The following is a 19,960-nucleotide window of genomic DNA, read 5'->3' as shown; positions in this document are numbered from 1 at the left end:
TAAAGAATTCATTATTTACAAATATACTACAGAACACTCCATTTGCAAGGAAGTACCATAAATAATTCACGCTCAATACGTGTCAGAAGTGAAGGCAGTGGCATTTTCTCCGCTGTCCTCACGGAGCTCCCAATACTCAGTGAAACAGAGCCCTGCCATAACGCCGCAAACGCTACAAGTACCCTGAATTTTCATTAAAACACAACTACACTTCATCCTCCACAAAGGTCTCCCCACCAACACAATTTAGATAGAGACTTCTACACAAGCATTGCCACTGTGGGGACAAGAAGTGGAATTAATTTGTTTTTAAGACATTAAATTGCACATATGAATTTTATTTTCACCCCTGTAAATAATATTGAATTGCCAGCTTGGATCCACTGCCCAGGTGCAGCAGTGTTGAACAGCTCTACCTTGTGTCCTCTGCTCCGACCCAAAGAGGCAAATCCAGAGGCAGGCAAGAAACCCAACTAGTGTGACCTCCGCCTCTCTGTGGAAACACAGGGCAATGCTTATTGCAAAAAGTGTGCCAGAAGTTTGACACAGCGATGGAAACATGCCTCTATTTGAAATTAGATTAACACAAATTTTATTTTAGATGGGTAAACAAACAGTCACCAGAAAAAAAAAAAGTCCAGTTGCTACTGATATGGAATGAATCTGGAAAACCCACCTAACAGTGGACGGTTCCTAGTGCATTAGCTTTTCATTTTCCATGACCTGTGCCAATTCACCTATTTCCCAAAAGATCAAGCAAAAATTGCATAAAACCCTTGCTCATAAGTTCATTTTCCCCTCTATTCTACTTGTACTGTTCTTTACTCCAGCAGGATACCTGCATGGATGCAAAACTTCATTTGTCTGAATCCTTTCATCTTCCTAAAAAAACCCAAACAAAACCCCCAACCCCCAGCTACTGAAAATACCCCAAACAAAAGCTCCTCAGAACTCTCCCTGCTCTCACGACAGGTGCCCCTCTCCACACGCATGGGTGGGCAGGACTTAAATCCTGTTTTCTCCCTTTTGAGTCATGAACCAAAAACCAGCAGATTTGTCAAAGAGAGAAAAGAAACAACAAAACAGAAAACCTCACCAGCCTACTAGAGATGGTACTGGGAATAAATACGAGCACAAACACCAGACTTGGCTGGTACATCATTTCACAGCATCAGGTGGCCTCTATCCACCTCCCACAGACCCAGAAAGCAGAACAGACCATTGCGATCGCCTGTCTGACTTTCCACCCAAGGTGTGCCGCAGACCTACATGCAGATACATTACTTGTTAAAGTCCAGAACATATATACATCAGCAGTAACCTCCCTTGCTAAAAACATGTAGTTCTAACTCACAAGCAAGCGATCAAGAATCCATCACATCCAAAGGGAGTTGTTTCACTGAGTAATTTATCCTACTTAATAATTTGTGTGTTACAACTAGCCCAGATTCATCTGGTTTCAACTTTCAGCTGTTCAGTCTCATTACACCTCCTCCTACTAAACTGAAGAGCTTTGTACTTTCTTTCCTCTATAGATATTTGCAAAATACAACCCAGCCACTTCACTTAAAGTAAGCATGGTAGGCTTTTTATTTAAAAAAAAAAAAAAAATCTAACAGTAAAACAGGTTTTCCAACTGTAATCAATCTCTCAGCTCTCTGAAGCCTTTTCTTCCTTTTTACAGCGTTTTTTTCTAAAGCAGGCACGTAAGAACTGGACTCTGTATTCCAGTAATGATCCTGTGCCATCATACACTGGTAAAATACTCCTACAGGACATGTTTGGCTTTTGCATCCGAAGACCATATCCATTCTTTTAGTAGTGCTGCAAGGACTCTGTATTTTGTCAGCTTTTTACCATCACTCTAGCTCCCTTCCAATGTAAACTGCTCTCCAGAATGTAGCACCCCCTTCCCTCTGCATAATGTACAGAGGTGGACTGGTCTGTTCTAACATTCTCTCATACTACTCAAGTAAGTCCATATCAAAACAAAATTAATCCCCTGTGTGACAAAGGACATGTCATTATTTGCCATACCCCTGATTTTTGGTGGCATTTTCAAATTTAAGAAGAAATAACTTCGTTCAGTATAATTATCAGTGGTCTTGACACAAAATTATCACAGTTCTACCAACTAAAGGCTTGTAGTTACTTCTCCCTTCCCTTTCCAAACAACCACATTGCCTCATCACCCATTTATACTCACTGCCATTATTTCTCTATTTGCTTCATACGTGTAGGCATACATAAATGTGACAGAAGTCCCGGTATAAAATGTGTTCCTCTTTGCAGAAAAGTGCTGAAGAGCACTGGGTGTATATTTGACGTCCTCACAAGCAACAGTATGGCATACTGTTGTATACTGGTCCATTTTGAGCACTGAATACAGTATTTTTAAATGTAACCTTCACTTCCCCCTCACAGAAATGCTTCATGAGTTAAAACATACCCTGGTTAAGTGAATGCAGGATTGTGGTTTGTTGTTTTGTTGGGTTTTTTTTTTTAATATAGTATCTAATAAAGCATCAGCAACATTAACATTATGGTTATTAGTTTACTTAATATGATGATGTTCCATTAGACAAAAGATAATACAATTGTAGGCTGGAAATTAACTATGGAAACATGTTGATATGGTTATATGGAGTCATGAAACTTTTTCAAATGCAGGAGCACTGTGTCTACAATACAGTTTAAACAAGTTAACTGATTTCAACTGTATACGCATAATAAACTTTTGCTCTATGCTGTCATATCAGATACTCATTCTTCCAATACAAAAATGTTTTTGTTTTGTTTTTTATATACAATAAAGCATTTAGTGACTATTAAAAAAAAAAACCTATGGTTGAAGTTGAGTCAGAACAACTTGTCAAAACATAGTGCTTCTTGTGCTTTTAGCTCAAAAAGGAGAATTGCTATCATTACTAAATAGCAGTAATATAGGCAAAAGTACCAATTTAGTTGTACTACTTTTGCTTTTCTAGAGTAAGAGAACTTTATCTTTTAGACAAGTGGCACCAGCATTGCAATGGTGTGCTGGAAGAGTAGCATGCATAAAGAGGAGCAGGGGCAGAAGAGTCTGAACCCATCGTCGCAACGTTGCTGGATGTCAGTTGATGTTACAGCCTGTAGGAGAGGATTCCCTTGAAAAGCAGGGTTCTAGACACCAGACCCAACTACCCAGTGCTGCTTTGTCCACATGGATTTATTTAGGGGACGGAAACACCATAATGTAGACCTAAAGGTGTTCTTTTCCTTGGCTAAAGTTTAATAGAGCTTTAACTTTTTAACAAAGGTCAAAGAAGTTTCAACACATCTCCTCAGGTTAACATTGCTTAAGTAAAACCAGCGCAGCCATTTGTTGAACCCTAGTTCAACAGCAGAATTAATTACCAGAATTAATTACTAGCCACAAAGCCTTCCCTAGGATATTTAACTGATTAGCTAAGAACATATCTACCAGAGCTCATTTAAAAATAAAATGTTTCATTAGTCAGAACTAACAAAGGACAGCCAACTTGCCCATCAGAATGCCCCGATCATCACGTAGCTGTTCCTAAATAGCCAAGCTGAGGACTCGCTTCTCTGAGTAAGAGGGGTTTGGGGTTTTTTTTGTGTTTTGACCTCCATCACAAAGTTAAAGGGTAGCAGTTTCCTCATTTCTGAGCGTGCTAGTATCCCAAGCAAGGGAGAGGCAGGGCTTTCACTTCTCACCTGCTCACAGGAAGTTCACACCTCACTGTTACCAACCAAAATAACCGAAACACAGCAAGAAGCTCCAGCCATCTGAGACGACGTGAATCTCTCCCATTCTCTGCGAGCTGGCTTCAAGCGAACCAAGTGATTTTTGTAAGCCCACATCAAGCCTGTGGTGGAGAAGAAGCGGAGCCTGGGCAAAGCAGACAGAGACACCCTGAAGCTGGGGACAGTTTGGACAGGACAGCAAAGATCCCCACCCACTGTGAAGAGCGCCTGCATCTCAGTGACACCGAGCGGAGCGGATAAAGGCATCACTTGAAAGGACAACGTGCAGCTTAAAATGCCGCTAATTGTTATTCTGCTGGTGGGTTGCATATTGGCCTTTTTATCAGCTTTTGAAGTATGATCCAAACGGCAAAGTAGGCCGAGAGACTGTTTCTTGTAACTTCGGATTTCTAATATAGGTTCCAGCCAGTCACTTAGTTCTGCGCTTGTCTTTTGTGGTTGCATGTATTTCCTATTTAAGAAAGGACTATAGCAGTTCCTGGTTTGTCACATTTTCTTCAAATAAAGAGTTTAAGCAGCAGCTTCCTCTGCCATGCATTACTCTGCATTGGTGAACACTCCCTTCCCTCTCACCCTGCTCAGAAATGCTCAGCCACCTACAAAGCTGATTTACAGACACGAGGCAACAAGATGAAGGATTTCAAAACCACATCCATGACGACAGTCCATGGAATTTTTTCCTCCATACCTACATTTCAATCCTCCCTTCTCCATCTGCACTTTCCAGCTCTTTCAAAATAACAAGCAAACGTTTCTCCAGCTTCACAAATCTGGCACATTTCAGTTTCTTTGTCGTTTAAGAGATACACACAAACTATTTGGTATTAACAGTAAGAACACTGTGCACTTTGTAAAGCTTTATTCAAAGCATCCTGCGATCTTTCACCGAAAGCATTAATTTAGCACCTTCACAGTACTTCTGAGGCACATATTACAATTCATCTCACACAGGTGGAAACTCAGAGGCACGCTCAGGCTAAAGTGACTTGCTGTTGGGCTAACCTCCAGAAGAACTCATGTCCCATCTCCCCAAATTCATTCTGTATTTCAGCATTTCTGGCCAACGCTTGTTCCAGCGCTTCTCGCCCTGCATGTAACTTCAGAAGTCATCCCTTCCCTCCTCTATTACCACACCTATGTAAGTCTCTGGCAGAACTTCCCAGACATCTTTTTTCCCCAAGGATTTCCTGAGATTAAGTAATTAAATCATTAAGGAAGTTCATCACCTGCTATGGAAACTACTTATACAAACAACATTCTCACCAACAGCAACCTGTATAGCTGTGTTTCTACGTCCCAGATACCAGCCACACCAGCTGAACATGAAAAGCTGATGTTAACCCCTTCCAAATGAAAAGAACACTCTCAGGGTCTGGTCTTTAAAGGTAATTTCCCTGGGTAAGTGAGAGACTGGTAGTGAAGTATCACGTAAGTCTCAATTTGTTTTAAACCGGAGAAAAAGAACATAGAAGGTCGGTCTCTCTCTCCCCCCCCTCAACTATTCTTCAGATAATATTGTACAATTACATAAAAGTGTATTTCTTTAACAAGAAGTAAACAAACATATACGAAAGAGGACGAGCAACCAGAAAAGGATTAACACTTTAATATTACGGCAACATCTGAGAACATAAGGAAATGATTTTCAAATTTAATCACTAGTGAAAAATCAAAATCATGTATGAAAAGAAGGCAGGCTAAGCAAATGTGAACTTGTCTTGCATGACAGACAGCACGGGAGCTCCTAACTGTACGTGACTCACTAGTGCTTAAAGAGCATTACTTGTTTTGATTCTTGCACCAGGATCCATCAACATGACATCTGGACACACAGCCCTCTTTCTTGTTTTAATAAAAGTACTTTAATAATGCAAGAGAATACCTTGTCATTAACCACTGCCAGCTATGGTTTTGTTGAACAGTGGCCATTGCTACTTCTACTCAAACCTCATACAATAACAGGTCTCACCAGAAATTAATGACAGAACTCCAGATTATCCTACAGATGACCCTTAAGTACCTGCTGAAATCTAAATTAAACAATAGTTTTCACCTCCTTTTGTGTCTCAAGTAGTCAGAGCCACAAAACATCTCAAGACTCCACTCTTCACTAGGGTATTCAGAGCATGCCATCTCATCCCTTTCGTTCCCTCGCACCATGTCTGGAAACTGGAGAAACAAGAACACACCCTCATCTGACTCTAACCCTCAAACCAGAACTGAGGAACAACAGCTGGTCTCTCCAAGTAAGCGACACATGGAGCATGCATTTATCAATTACTACAGAGATAATGCAGGCACCCCTCGATGGCTCTCCAACAGCCTCTCTTGGTAGAAATGGGAAGTTTTCTAGGCAGCATGGTCCATCCAAAAGATCATCAAAGGAAAAAGTTACACAGCAAGCTACACAGGTACATCCCAAGCACATTTTTAATGTTTTTCAATCAGTAAAAGCTTGTTGGATATCCTCCTAGCATTGTGTCAAAAAGCTCTACTTCAATTGAGTTTTGTTGGTGGGATTGATAGTGTAACTAGTTCAACTTCAGAGAACACTTCTAGCGAAGACTTTTCATCATCACCCCCTCTTAAGGCTACAAAAGGGCATGATATTTTAAGCTGCAAGCCAGCAGAAGAAAGCAGAGAGGAAAAGGACAGGAGATAATTTGTTCTTCCAAGCTGACTATTCAAGAAATCCAGAGGAAGTTTAAGTGGGACACAGTCGAGTCTACTCTTTTGCCTGTCTGTTTTTAACAGCACGAACTAGGATAAGGGCCAGAGAGTGTACGCTTTTCCTTTGTATAAGAAAAAGCATGCAATCATTAGAATAACACTCAAGTTTTCAAACTAGCAAGGCACAGGATCAAAGTGACACCACTAGTATTTATTAGAGGTAAAATTCATCTGAGCCTACGACAGACAGACCAAACGTAGAGTACTCCCTGACCATCAGAAGGTGGCTTTCCTGGGAGGGTACCATTACTCCAGTCCCCACAAGCTTCCCACACTGCCCTAAGCAGATTACTCAAGTCACTTCAGAAATGAGCAGAGTGAGACGCATAAAATGAGGCTGTGTACAACATCCCTACGGAAGTAAAGGTCTTGACCTTTTTAATCTCTAAGAGGTGTGTTCAAATACTATGCTCACAGGCAACTTATAATAAATCATGAAAGCAGTATACTGTTAAGGCTCAACATTTGAAAGCAAAAGGCTAATGAAGTACTAAAGCAACAAGCTTTTTTTCCTCCTGATAAAATGGAGGAGGAAAAACAGACCCAACCCTGTTGGCACACTTTGTAGACAAATTCCTTTTGACAATTTACAAACTTTTTTCTTCCTCCTGTTTAACAAAATTACTTCAACAGTATAAAAGTTGGCAACATAGCTACCTCAGAAGAGGAAAGTTGCTCTATTCCTTATTGGTAAGCACTGCACACACACAGAGAAAAAAAAAAAAAACCCACCCACAGGAAATTGAAAGCTATTCATTTAGTTTTAGCCAAGTCTTTGTGAGACTGTACCTTTTGACTATTAGTTTATGGTAAATGTGCAACTGTCTGGTACTTAATCTCATACAAGAGCTAGACCAAAAAATAGTATCAACATTAAATTTTACCTTCAAAATAGAACACAAGTGGTATGAACACAATTCTCTAGAAAAATGCGACTTAGCAAAAACAAAACAACTACTCCTCCACATACATGCGGTATTTAAAAGAAAGAATTCAAAGCTGTAATTATGTTCACACAAACCCAAACTGCAAAGTACAAGAAGTTCAATTTAGGGATTCAAAATCCTGTAAGTGTTATCACTAATGACACCATGTACCCCACTTGCTCTCATATTTTTTCTTTGGTATTTTGGGGGGCCTGATGGGATGCTGTCCATTGCCGTTACCAGGGATCTGAAAGAAAATACGAAATCACTTCTTGTCATCTGCACAGAACATGAAACCTGGAGCAACGGTAAGTGAAAACTGAATCAGGTTACTTTCTGGTAAAGTATATTTTTTGCTAGGTACAGTTTATCTGAACAACAGCTGGTTTTAATACAGCAATAACACAAAATTACAAACTCCTACGAATAAAAAAAAAAAGAACCACGAGAGTTACTCTTGGGGAATTGCATTCGAGAAGGCAACAGTCCTGTAAAAAAGACTGGGGGTCACAGCAGACACAATCTAGATGCTAAACTTCTTGCATGAATCTGCAGCTAAGCAAGGAAACGTAGCCTCTGGATGGAGAAGAACATTATTTTGTGTAAGGCAAGGCAGGGAGGGAGAGTATTATCTAAGAACAGTAACAGCAAAGGCAACATGCATTTCTGGTCTATTCACTTCAGAAAAGAAAATACCACAAGAACAGCTAAAGATTCAGAAAATACATCTTACATTGAGAGTTTAAAAAGTCTGCATATTTGGCTTATCAAAGAGGATAATGGTTATCAGTGACTTACCCACAAAATGGCTAAATGTCTCTACCAAAATTTACTCAGAAGATAAAGAATACATTAGCCAAAACTAGTCCCCAAAAAGATGCTGCTGGGCAGAGGAAAAAGTTTTGAAGAGTTCAGAATTAATCTCCTCTGCCTGACTGTACATAATTACAGTTGATTGATATGATGTGTAGTACGCTCAGAAACCCATCAACAGCAAGCTTGCAAAATGCAGTATCCACAAGAACCACTTTCTATCTTATCCAGCTGACTAAAACCCTGTACAATTCCTCTGGCGCTTACATCTTCCCCACTTCGCAGCAATGCTAATCATTTGGAAATACAGACCTCTGCGTTTAGGTAACTCCAACCAGTACGGCTCTTGGAGCACATCTCTTCAGAAGCACCGGCTGCTCCCTACGCATCATCAGAATATTAAAATCAAAGTTCATTTGTCTTCAAAGTGCTCCACAGCCTCAGTTCAGGGTATTCAAGGCTTCTCCCAGAGCTCCAGGACAGACTGCGAACCACCGTTCTGCCGCTCTAGCTAATGTTAATTGGTGCTGGAGACTCAAGTTTTTGTGTGGCTAAACGAGGAACGTGAAGCAATTTCCAAGTAGAATCACTCAAGGCAGATCTGAGCACCAAAGCTTAAGATATCCAGATCTTCCTCTCTCCATTTTTGAACTCTTAATAGCAACTTTAACAGCTGGACAATGCACTATATTACATCCTTCCACGGATAAAGAGAAACAAAAAAGTTTGCTATACTACTACTACAATCGTGAACAAAACACGTAAGAATTTCTAAAGCACAAAATAGAATCGCCTAAAATTCTTCCGGAGGGAAATCATTGTAATTTACAACTGGGACGTGCCTCCTCCTGTCATTTATAGTCAGGAGTGGGCATCTCTGTAAAGTAACAACAGAAGTTATGGACTCACTGTAGAAATTACCAAGTGTGAGTTTGTCATCTGCACTAGTAAGACAGGATGAACAGATACCAGAGGCTCATTCTGGGGACTGAAGTCTATCAATGTATTTCACAGGATCTGTTTTCTAAAACTAAAGCCCATTCCTTGGAGTTCATGAAGTCCACAAGTCATGAGTAGCCCCTGTAATTTCAAGGTGCACTGGCTGAGCATCAAGAGGGCAACCAGAGGGTAAACAAGAGTCACAGCTGGCTTTGCTTCTTGGGCTGCAGACAGGCACCCACCCAGCAGGAACACTGACAGCTGCCTGCCGCATACAACCCCACCACCCAAATGGGTGGACTAGGGAAAGCCCTCAGCTCCTTAACACATCAGCTCTTTCAACAGGAGCAGGAAGTTACCCCCCGCAGCTGGGGGTCAATCATGAACCAAGAGAGCACATTTTTTGTGGGAGATTAACAGCAAACATCCTAGCGACAGGACGAGAGGAAATGGCCTCAAGTTGCGCCAGGGGAGGTTTAGATTGGACGTGAGGAAAAATTTCTTTACTGAAAGAGTGGTTAAACATTGGAACAGGCTGCCCAGGGAAGTGTCACCATCCCTGGAAGTATTTAAAAGACGTGTAGATGAGGCGTGTAGGGACATGGTTTAGTGGGCATGGTGGTGTTGGGTTGACGGTTGGACTCGATGATCTTAGAGGTCTTTTCCGACCTTCATGATTCTATGATTCTGTGATTCTAAACAAACTTCTGCTGTTCTCAGAGCTCTGTCTGGGTACCTCAACTAATACTTTCCTTTAATTTAAATATCTCGGGGTTTTTAAGTTAAGTTTAATCTCATATGTGAATTTTGCAACTTTTCACTCACCGGGCTCCCCCCAACATTATTTTTAGACTTTTTTTTTTTTTAAAACAGCACATCTCAGGTTGGCAACCAAGCCAGAGTCTGGAAACTGCACAGCCTCCACGCGGAATGGGTTTCAAAGAAAAAAGCAGAACATTTCTCTATCTCGCTACACCAGTGGCAAACCCTTAGCCTCACTGCTAGGATTTCACCTTCAGCCTGAACTAAAATTTCCATTTTAACTCTGTTTGGCACCCTGTCTTTAATTCGTTTAGGAAAGGTTTGATATGAAGAGTGGACAGTCAAGAAGGGAGTTGTGGAGAGGAAGGAAAAGAGGAGGAGAGGGGGCCAAGATTCAAATGGTCGGTAGTGGTGGTTAGCACTTCGGTACCAAGAGTCAGTCTGATCTGTTTCATAAGTTAACAGGAAAAACAAAACAAAACAAAACAGTCCTCACAACCTGTTGTGTTCTTGGAGCCAGGGTTTCTTAACAAAAGCCGAGAGGCCTCTCCATGCCAATGGTAACAATACATGGCAGGACCTTGACATCTGAAGCACAATAATTAATCATTTCAACAGTAAGTTACAAAGGAGCATCATCCCCTTTTTACTGACAGGGGAGCTGACTCAAAGACAACCAAGGGAGTTGCCCAAAACCACAACACTAGTCATTAGCAGAGCTGCAGTTAGAAGTTCCTGGCTGCCAGCACTATTTTCAAGCACTGAAGCTGGCGGCCGCCCCACAGCCGCAGAGCTGGTACCCTGTGCGCTCACCAGGTAGAGGGTCACCTGCTCCCCACACCACACCTCTGAGCTCCAGTCACGCCACCAACATCAGAGAAGGGAGAAGGAAGGTTGCATCCAGCCAGGGTGGTGGGCTCAGTGGTGAGCAGCAGCAGTGATGCCCATGTCACCCTGCTGACCTGCTCTGGCAGGCGCCCACCCCAAAGGGGCAGCTGCAACCCCCAGGGTCTGTCCTGATGCTCCCCTTGTGCCTGCGTGCCCGTTGGAGCCCAGAGAACTTGGGTCAGAAAAATAACCCTAAGGCGAAGTCAGAGCTAGTAGTTTTGCCAGGTTCATAACCTGCATTAGCTCACTGAGTGGGCTGGGGTGAAAGACGAGCAACATGCATTCCGGAGACTGCAATGCTAACCTGCACCCCATCCTGTTTGGGCTTTACGTACTCCGAAGGGAACTTCAGGTCAGTTCACTTCTCAAGCAAAAGCTGAAATGGCTCTTTCCATCTTAGCCCTATAGCTTTAATGTGCATTTTACAGTAATGATTTCAGTTTCTCTTAATTGCTTAGTCAAGAGTGCAAAGTTACTTACATCTTACAGAACCAGCCAACTCACAACAAGGATATTCTACAGCAAAAGGTGGCCTTTTTTGTAAGGGTAGTTTGAAAAAGTACGAAATAGGTTAATTTTCCATCTCAATTTTTATAGAAGCAGCACAATTCTTATAACAAACAGCTTGGGAAACCCAGTGTGACAGAGATGGGGAGGGGGAAGTGAGTATTCCACTTTTACATTAAAAGCAGAACTACAGAAATGCACTTTTCGAAACATGATTAGTCTTAATTTATATATAAACTTACATCTAGGCCTCTGTTATATTAGTTGAATGTATTCCCCTGCTTTCTATATTCCACCTGGTATCTGCCTATACCGAGTTCTCCAGACATTCCTTCCAACTCACTTGATCCTTTGACGCTGACAGTTACCTACATATTCAGGCACTGAAGTAATTTATTCTTTTAAAAGTGTTAAGCATTTACAACTTGCGACATCAGATTATGCAAATATTCAAATTTTCTGGAAGAAAAAGAAAAGGAAAAAGCATTTACCTTGATGCCTACATTTACACAGATATTTTCTCCCCCCCAAACTTTGTTATCTAGAGGCTTTTCCTTATGCATGAGAGATTTCCCATTTTTCTCCCTGTGCTTTCCAGGTACTTTCCACATATTGTGACACAACAGCTTAGCAGCACAAGAAAAGGAACTCAAATTACCTGTTACGGCTTTATTCAAATTAGCTTTCTTACTTTGAAAGATTTTCTAAGATGGCTTCTGTGGAGACAAAAATATTCATAGGCAATGTCAAAGGAAGTTATTAAAACTCATCTAGCAGTGATGCAAGAGTTTTGCACTGACGTGCACTAACACAAGAAGAAACCACAATGCACCAGTTTAGACAGAAATCATTCTCTGACTTTGTCTCAATTTGGTCTCAAAATCAAATGTTACTCCCAGTAAAAAAACAACAAAAACACACCCGAAATGCAAAAAAACACAAATACTTCAACCAGTTACCGTAGTTCTGCATGTGTTAAACAAGGGTTTTCACTGTCAAGACTCATTAAAAAAGAACAACCAGAAAATGTTTGCAAAACAGACTGCTATTACAAAGTGCATTAACAGCTATTATTAATAGAATATACATCAGCCTACTGCTTTTCAGATAATCAATATTAATTGGCAACCTGATTTGGAACTGTTAAGGCAAGTGACCTTGGAGTTGCAATTTGTCAGGTCTAAGCTAACGGCGGGTGAAAATAGGCCTGATAACAGTTACTTCCTTGTCATTTCATTCCAAAAATGACACAATGCCGTTTCAGCGATCAAAGTAATTTTTAGCTCATAAACGTACCTCTGAAAATAGATTAGGCCTCATAGAATGATTTTATATTTATGATCCGAGCTATCGGGCAGACATCACGTGGAACTTGACTTGCAGTTCACAAGGGCCCCGGGTTCCTTGGAAGGAAGTAAGATAAAGGCACAAGGAAGTACGGGGGAAGGAAAAGAAAATATTGGGCGAGAGGTCCAGCACCTATCAACAGTGCTGCAGGCTCGCCAAGTCTCATAATTTCATCATTAGGCTTCAGGCGTATTAAAAGATCTATTATTCTTTTTTTTTATCCGACCCCATCACATAATCACTAGGATGGATGCCAAAAGCCAGCCATTACAAGGAAGTCACCATGGCTAGGGTTAAAACAAAATTACTCCCTGCACAGACTGGACTGTCTCTCGTTGCTTTAAATGGGACTAAAATATAGCAACCCCTTTAATTGCAACAGCAGCAAGAAACACGTGAGTGCTTCAGAAGTACTCCCGCAGAAGAAGAAACAGCAGGGAACGGGCCGGGCAATATCCATGAAAACTGTAAGCAGCCAAGGGAAAAACATGGACAGGAGGCACAGACAGGACCCGAGGGCACGCTTGGGGCAGGATCCAGATGCCTGTCTGGAAGGATGGAAACCCAGGTGTAAATGGGGAGAGGGAACGCAGAAAGGGAGCAGAAGGTTAAAAATAAATACATAAATAAATAAAATAATACTGATGCCATGGTAGTAAGGGATAGTTGTAAGAACAAGGGACACCTGACAACTGTGGCCTTGAGAAGGAGCATGACCAGGACAGCCGCTTCTTGCAACGCAGGAGGACAGGGAGTGGGGACAGTGGCACTTCTCCAGCCCAGGCTGCTGGGGAAGGGATAAACGAAGCCCTCTCAGAGAAAGGAGAATGAGATACACACATTCATAGCTCAGGATTAATTTCAACCCTGAGAAGGTATCACACAAAACAAGGGCAGAACGTTTTCTTCTAAAGGCAAAAGACGAGAGCCAGTGGAAAGTGCTACTTCTTCCTCCCAGAATCTCGTTTTAAAGCCAGTCCTGTGACTGCTAGGGATCTGGCTCATGATTTGTACGTGCCTGGGGCTGGCAATAAAGCTGTGGCGAGAGAAGGTGTCGTGGCCTCCAGCTGCAGAACTTGCTAGAGAGAGAGCCTCCTCGGTGTTGTTTTATGAGGAAAGGGAAGGGCTCGCTCGCCCCGGGAAAGATGGTACAACAGCAGCCAGCTGCTGTGCCACAAGAGCTGCCCATGTTACAGCACACAGGTTTACCAATATCCACTTTGCAGAAAAGAACAGCACTTAAAATTAAACTATATAATATATATACTATATAATATACATATAATACATGAGGAGTAATATCTTAGGAAAACACTAGCAGCTGAGTGAGTACGACTAAGTTGCCGTCCCATGTGCATGCCAAGGAAGTCCCCAGCATTGCACTGACACTAGACAAACTTCTCAGTTGACTGAATCCGTGAGACCAAACCAGCCTGAAAACCTGCATTTCTACCCATCCCACCCCGGCCACGCTGCTTTTCAATGAGAGTATATGCACGCCAGCGGTGATGCCGTGGTGGGCACCGCACGGCCTCCAGCCGCAGCAATGCCAGTGGCGGGCACGCGATGGGACGGCAGCTGAACCGCCCGCGCACAGAGGGGCGCTGGCACAGGTCGGGCTGAACACGCTCTAAGAAGTCCTGAAAGCAATTTTAATTACCCATTCTTGGAGCATAGGTAGACCGGTTCGAACATGTGCAAGTGAAGAAGCTCGTTTACATAACAAGTGAGGTATGCATGCGAGGTGCTTTGTGTAATAGCACTGCAGACGGCAAGACCTCTCACCTGAAGAGCTGTATTTTACCAACTATACACATACAAGACCACCTTCGGGTAGAGAGTAAGCCATTAAATAAAATATTCGTAACACGATTCAACAGTGGCATGAAAGAGGGTAGTTTGAATGGACAAAATGCCTAACACTTGCAAAAAAAACCTAAGCAGCAAGGAAGTCTTTGATTCTTGCATACTCCACGCAGTGCCAAGAGCCATTCAAAGTTTTTGGTTCTTGCTTGGGCAGCCACCCTCCAAAGGGTAACTCAACTTAGCAAACAAAACTTAAATGGAAAAAAAATCAAAACCAAAAACTCAAGAGTGTCTACAAGAGCTAAATCTCTGAATCCAAGGAAAAAGTAATTTAGTCGTGGTCCTCATACATCATGCATTTAGCTGTTTCCACTACATTTTCCAACCAACAGCTAAAAAGAACAATAGGGATTTTTGAGGCCTGTAAATGGCACAGAGCTCAGGAAGACAGAGGAGACAAAATGAAACACATACGTGATAGAACTGGATAGTCGCAGGGTGGATCGTAAGTTGAAAGACACTGACAATCCCTATGTAATACTACTACTGTGTTTGGCTGTTTGTTTGAATATGGTCATCTCAACACCTAGGAGTTTTAAAGAAATCTGCTCCTCTCTGACAGTGGAAGCCTCTGAACCAGAAACCAAAAGAAAAAAAAAAAAGTATCTACCTAAACACTGCCTTTTAAAAACGCTGCTATTAAAAAAAAATAAAAATAAAAACAAAAATCAGCAAACCTACGGCTTCCTTCAGCACATTAGTGACAGCAAATACTCATTTCAAACTCAAACCTAGAGGTTTTCTACACATATACACTCTGTCCTAATAAAAACAGTCCAAATACGAAAATACTGCAACAGGAAAAACAAGTTTTAAAGCATAGAAGTTAAAACAACTCAAAGATCTTTTTACCTTTCAAATGTCGGGGGGGCGGGGGGAGCAATATCTCAAAACTGAACAAAAACTCTTCTACCTCACCTGTTACTTTATAAAAAGCTCTAAAATAGTAGGATAAGTATGACCTATCTTGCTAACCCCCATGCCTGGAAAGGCATACATTTTTGTCTTCTGGACTTTGTACATCAGTTCACCAGGAGAAAGGACTGGGACAGAAGCTGTACAGAACAGAGATGGTCACTGCTCAGAAGGTCAGAGGCAGATGTAACTTAAAAATAAATATCTCAATTATTTGCAGGGTTCTGTCAGGGAAAGAAACGGTTGTCTTCAACCCAAACAAGAAACGAGTGAGACTGTTTTGTGTAGGAACACGTTTATCTTACCCTCTCTCTTACCTTATCAGACACATCTCCTTGTCCTATTCAGAATCCAGCAAGTCATAAAATTCCATCTGTAACAAAAGGAAAAGTCCATTAATACCTCCTGATAACCTTACAACAAAAGGCTAATAAGCAGTTCAAGGAGAAAAAAAAAAAAGTTAAACTTCTGCTGCCATTCCTGTATAATCTACACCCCAGGCAAGTCGCCCTCCCGTCCGCAGTAATCTGGGAAACTTGGATAATAAAGGTATTAAAGATGTTGTAACATGTTCTGTAAGAAACATGCTCTTCCTCCTTCGGCAAGGATAACAGAGGTGGCCAAAGCGTACAGGTTGCCCTGCCGAGTCATAAATAAGTCTGCAGCATCCTCTCATTAAATTAAATGAGCATCAAATTACATAATGTGAATGGTTGTAAAATGAGACCACTGGTAATGGCTAGAAATAATCACAGTGGTGTTATACATCATGGAGACAATTTTCCATCAGTGTATCAAACCTGGGTATGCAGCACCTTTTATCTGCAGGCCAAGAAACTGTCAGCATGCAGCCCTTCTTAAATACAGTAAAGCATGCAAGAAACGGATGGAACAAAGCTCTCATGCACGAGTTTAAATGACGCCTACCCTGAACAAGTACATTTAATTTCTTAACACCTTTACAAACCAACCTTTCAATGCAACAAAGATGTTTTTATAATATAGGTAAACATGACGCAGTCTGGCATACCTGGGATCAGAGGAAAAGAGTACCCACACACCTAACCAACAAAACTGCAACCTTGGAATTGTCAATAAAATTTACAGTCGTGATAGACTCGGGCTTGAACAAACACTTTTCCGTGGCACTATTAAGGAAAGGAGATATGACCTGCAATCCAGCCAGTCCATGAGTCGCTAGGGCAGAAGAGAGACCTCCCGTCTGGCAACTTTGAAAAGCATAAGAGTCTGCCTAGAGTGAGAAATGTGAATCAAGGATCTAAAAAGCCAAACAAACCAACCCCTCCACACAACCTTTTAGCCTTTTCAGCATCCTGCCCACAAGCCCTAGAAGCCTGTTAGTCCAGTGCCAGGCTGGAAAAGGCCAAAAATGCGTAAGAGTGAAATGGCACACTGTATGAGAGAATACTATTTAAAAAACCAAACCAAACCAAACCAAACCACCCTTAATTTTTCAATCCAGTTATCTGGGGGGAGATATGGCAGGAATGGAAGGATTTGAAGCAAATAATTTTCATGTTTGCCTACTTTTCCTGTAGTGATGCTACTAAGAGTATCCCTGTGCCTGAAGTACAAAACTAGATGCAAAGAAAACATTGTGTTTTAGTGGTCTGACGTCCCTGATTTGCACCCTCTCTTCGTTTTCCTTGGACACCAAGCAGCCACCATGCCAACAGACCCCAGCGGGAACCACAGGTGCTCAGCACCACGGAAAGGTGCCATCCTTCACCGCGCCGCACTCCCATTTCCCTGCCAGCAAAACGGGGACAGCGGCACACGGGTCCCCAGCCAGGAGGGCTGCCTGGGAGCCAGGGTCCAAACTGTCTGCTCTGGGAGGCTTCTCTTTTTCCCCTTTTTTTAAGTGTACATTAGTGTACACTTTAAGTGCTAAAAATAAACCTTTCATCCAGTGAATACCATTTTCTCATCTTCTACTGATGATCATTTATTTTTTGGCATTACCAGAATAATATGACAACATACTTCCACTACTATGTGGTTTTTTTGGATTCTTTTTGTTCTGTTTTTTCTATAAAGAAGAGATCTTTTGTCCATGTGACAGAAAGATTTGAACAAAAGAGAGCCACTGACCAAGAGACCACTTGAGTATCCCTACCCTCCTATTCCCCTGCCAACCCAGTAAAATTCCTCAGAACACAACCTCTTCCTGGCTATTTTCAGAGAAACTGCAGCAATCATACAAGAACAATGGGGAAGTTTGTTTTACTCAAAGAGTAAATGTTTTGCAGCTTCCAATGTAAATATTTTAATTAATGGATTTTTTTTTTTTAACTCTCTACTGCCTTACTTGTGTTCACATTCGCACAGAGCTATCAGGACAGAAGCAGCACTCAACTTCTATAATAGAGAGGAAGAGAGAAATACAACATAGAAAAATGACACGTTGACTTCAGAAAAAGCACCTTCATAAGCAAATCAAAACTCACTGGGCATTTGCTGGGGGAGGATCTGGGACGAAAAGAATTAAAGAAAAACGAGTCTGCTCATTTCCTGCGTCCGGCTGAGGGCTGGTGTTAGTTCCCATAGAGATAGTGGGCCTATTTTAATAGCCAACTTGTAGAAAACCACAACCTAATCTGTTTCCAAAACAACATTACGCCCAATGACCAGGCTACAAGGAAAAAGCGATGATTATCTTTTTGCCTCAGCCATCAATACAGTGGCTCCTAACCGCCCCATCACTCTGCATCCACTTCACAGAAATGCTCAAATCTCCTCTTAATGATCCATAAACGAAGCGTTGTGGACTCTGTCAGCAGGATGGGACTCAGATTCACTCTCTCTGGGCAGGACTGTTTTGGTACTACAGAAGGTGGCTGGACACAGATGCCAAGCCATCCTGCAGCACATGCTCCTCTGGTGGTTTCTGGATCCAGCAGCACCCCCAGGTGCAGGCAGCTCTTCCACTCTGAACGGTGCCTCTCCCCGCAGAAACCATCTCCCTCCTCTGCCCCCAGATACGGGGATAGAGTTTGGATGCAGTATCAGCAGATGGCTGGCATTCAAGATTTTTTTTAATTTTCTTTTTCAAATGAAGCGGGGCACAGATGGTGCTGTTCCTGCTTTCCCAAAGCCTGACTGGAACGTGAACATAGACCTGTCTGAGCTGGGAAGCTCAGCCCTATAGTATGTTTCTGAGGAGCTGCAGAAACTACTGCACAGACCAGTTTAGCCTGAACCAGTCCCACACGTGGCAGTGTTTCCTTTCCCCTGCTTTTATCTGAATGGGAGGTTTTGTTCCTCTTGTACTGACCTCACCACACTTGATGCCTGTTAGCAACATCCTTCCAGAAGTTCAACAAGTAGCTCCATAGAAATTCCCTGCCACTGTCTGCAATATGCATGCTACCCCGGGTTAAAATCCTCACCGTATCTTTCCAAAAATACTGCACTTGTACTCTTCTACCACCTCATGCAAGATGTTGGTTGCGCGCTTGTAAGACTTCCCAGATTCTGCGATTCTCGCAATCACGATCCACACCAGCTGCTCCACCACCTCCGGGCCACCGTGGCGGTGGCACTTGGCTTGTCACATCCCGTGAGGCAGTGGCTAGCACTGGAAAGTATGGGAAGAGGCCCACTGCCCTCTTTCCTGCAGGGGCTACTAATTGAAGGAGGAGCAAGACCTCCTGATTGCAGTTCACTGAGAACAAACCTTCCACAGCCCTAAAGTAGTAAATGCTAACTATCTACCACTGGCCATTAGGATGGGGGGCAGTGGGGAGAAAGAATGCCTGGCTGTTAATTGAGAGAGATCCTCTAATTTGGTAGTAGCAGGAGACGCTGGGGACAACGAGGCGACTGCTGTTTCTGCACAGGCAGCCTGAGGCTGGTGCTCATGCAGAAGGAAGCAGACATGAGCAGATATGTCACCCCCTCATGGTGTGCACCCACCTCGGTATCCATTTACCCTTCACAGGAGACAGGTACCGAAGGGCAATGCTGGCTGAGAGCTCCCCTTGCGGCAGGGTGATTCAGAAACTTAGGTTTGCAAGATCTTTCCTGTCCCTGCCAATGCCACAAAGTGAAACTAAACCTCCTGATCCTGCATTTGAGTGTTATGAACCACTGCTATGATTGTACATGCATGTACAATATCAGCTTTAGCTTCCACAGCAGCAAAGACTTTTTTTTTTTTTTTTTTTTATAAAACACATTTGTTTCCCCATATTCCCCATCAGATTTCCAGGCTATACACGCAACATTAAAACACAGAGTAAGAATCAAAGTAGTAAATATCTCTGCTCAAAACAGAGCTCTTGCAAAATAAACTCATACCACTTTTCATGAAAGACCCAAGTGAGGAGGAGACTTTGCATTAAGCCCTCAACGTGCATGGACTCTGGAAGAGGAGATCTCTTAGCAAGTGAGCGACCTAAGGCTTATGCCGGTCCTTCCATCTTCCTCTCTGACCTCTTCTAGGGAGGCACTGCAGTCGGCTTTTTCATGTGCCTATT

The 19,960-nt window shown here is 42.4% G+C and overlaps 1 protein-coding gene across 11 annotated transcripts in view; it reads right to left on the bottom strand.

The window, feature by feature from the left end:
- Positions 1–19,960, bottom strand: part of TRERF1 (transcriptional regulating factor 1) — a 102,503-nt gene that overhangs the window by 56,925 nt on the left and 25,618 nt on the right. For 9 of the 11 annotated variants that reach the window (XM_076334477.1, XM_076334476.1, XM_076334486.1 and 6 more), the window contains one exon: positions 15,779–15,834. The gene's annotated coding sequence lies outside the window, so the exon portion shown is untranslated. Of the gene's footprint in view, positions 1–11,676; positions 11,703–15,778; positions 15,835–16,632; positions 16,659–19,960 lie in introns of those variants that run through there. The other 2 variants (XM_076334478.1, XM_076334480.1) reach the window with 2 other exon arrangements.

Source organism: Aptenodytes patagonicus, chromosome 3 (genome assembly GCF_965638725.1).
Source record: "Aptenodytes patagonicus chromosome 3, bAptPat1.pri.cur, whole genome shotgun sequence".
NCBI classification, from domain to species: domain Eukaryota; kingdom Metazoa; phylum Chordata; class Aves; order Sphenisciformes; family Spheniscidae; genus Aptenodytes; species Aptenodytes patagonicus.
Note: the sequence above shows the minus strand (reverse complement) of the source record. Positions and strands in the feature narration are given on the sequence as shown.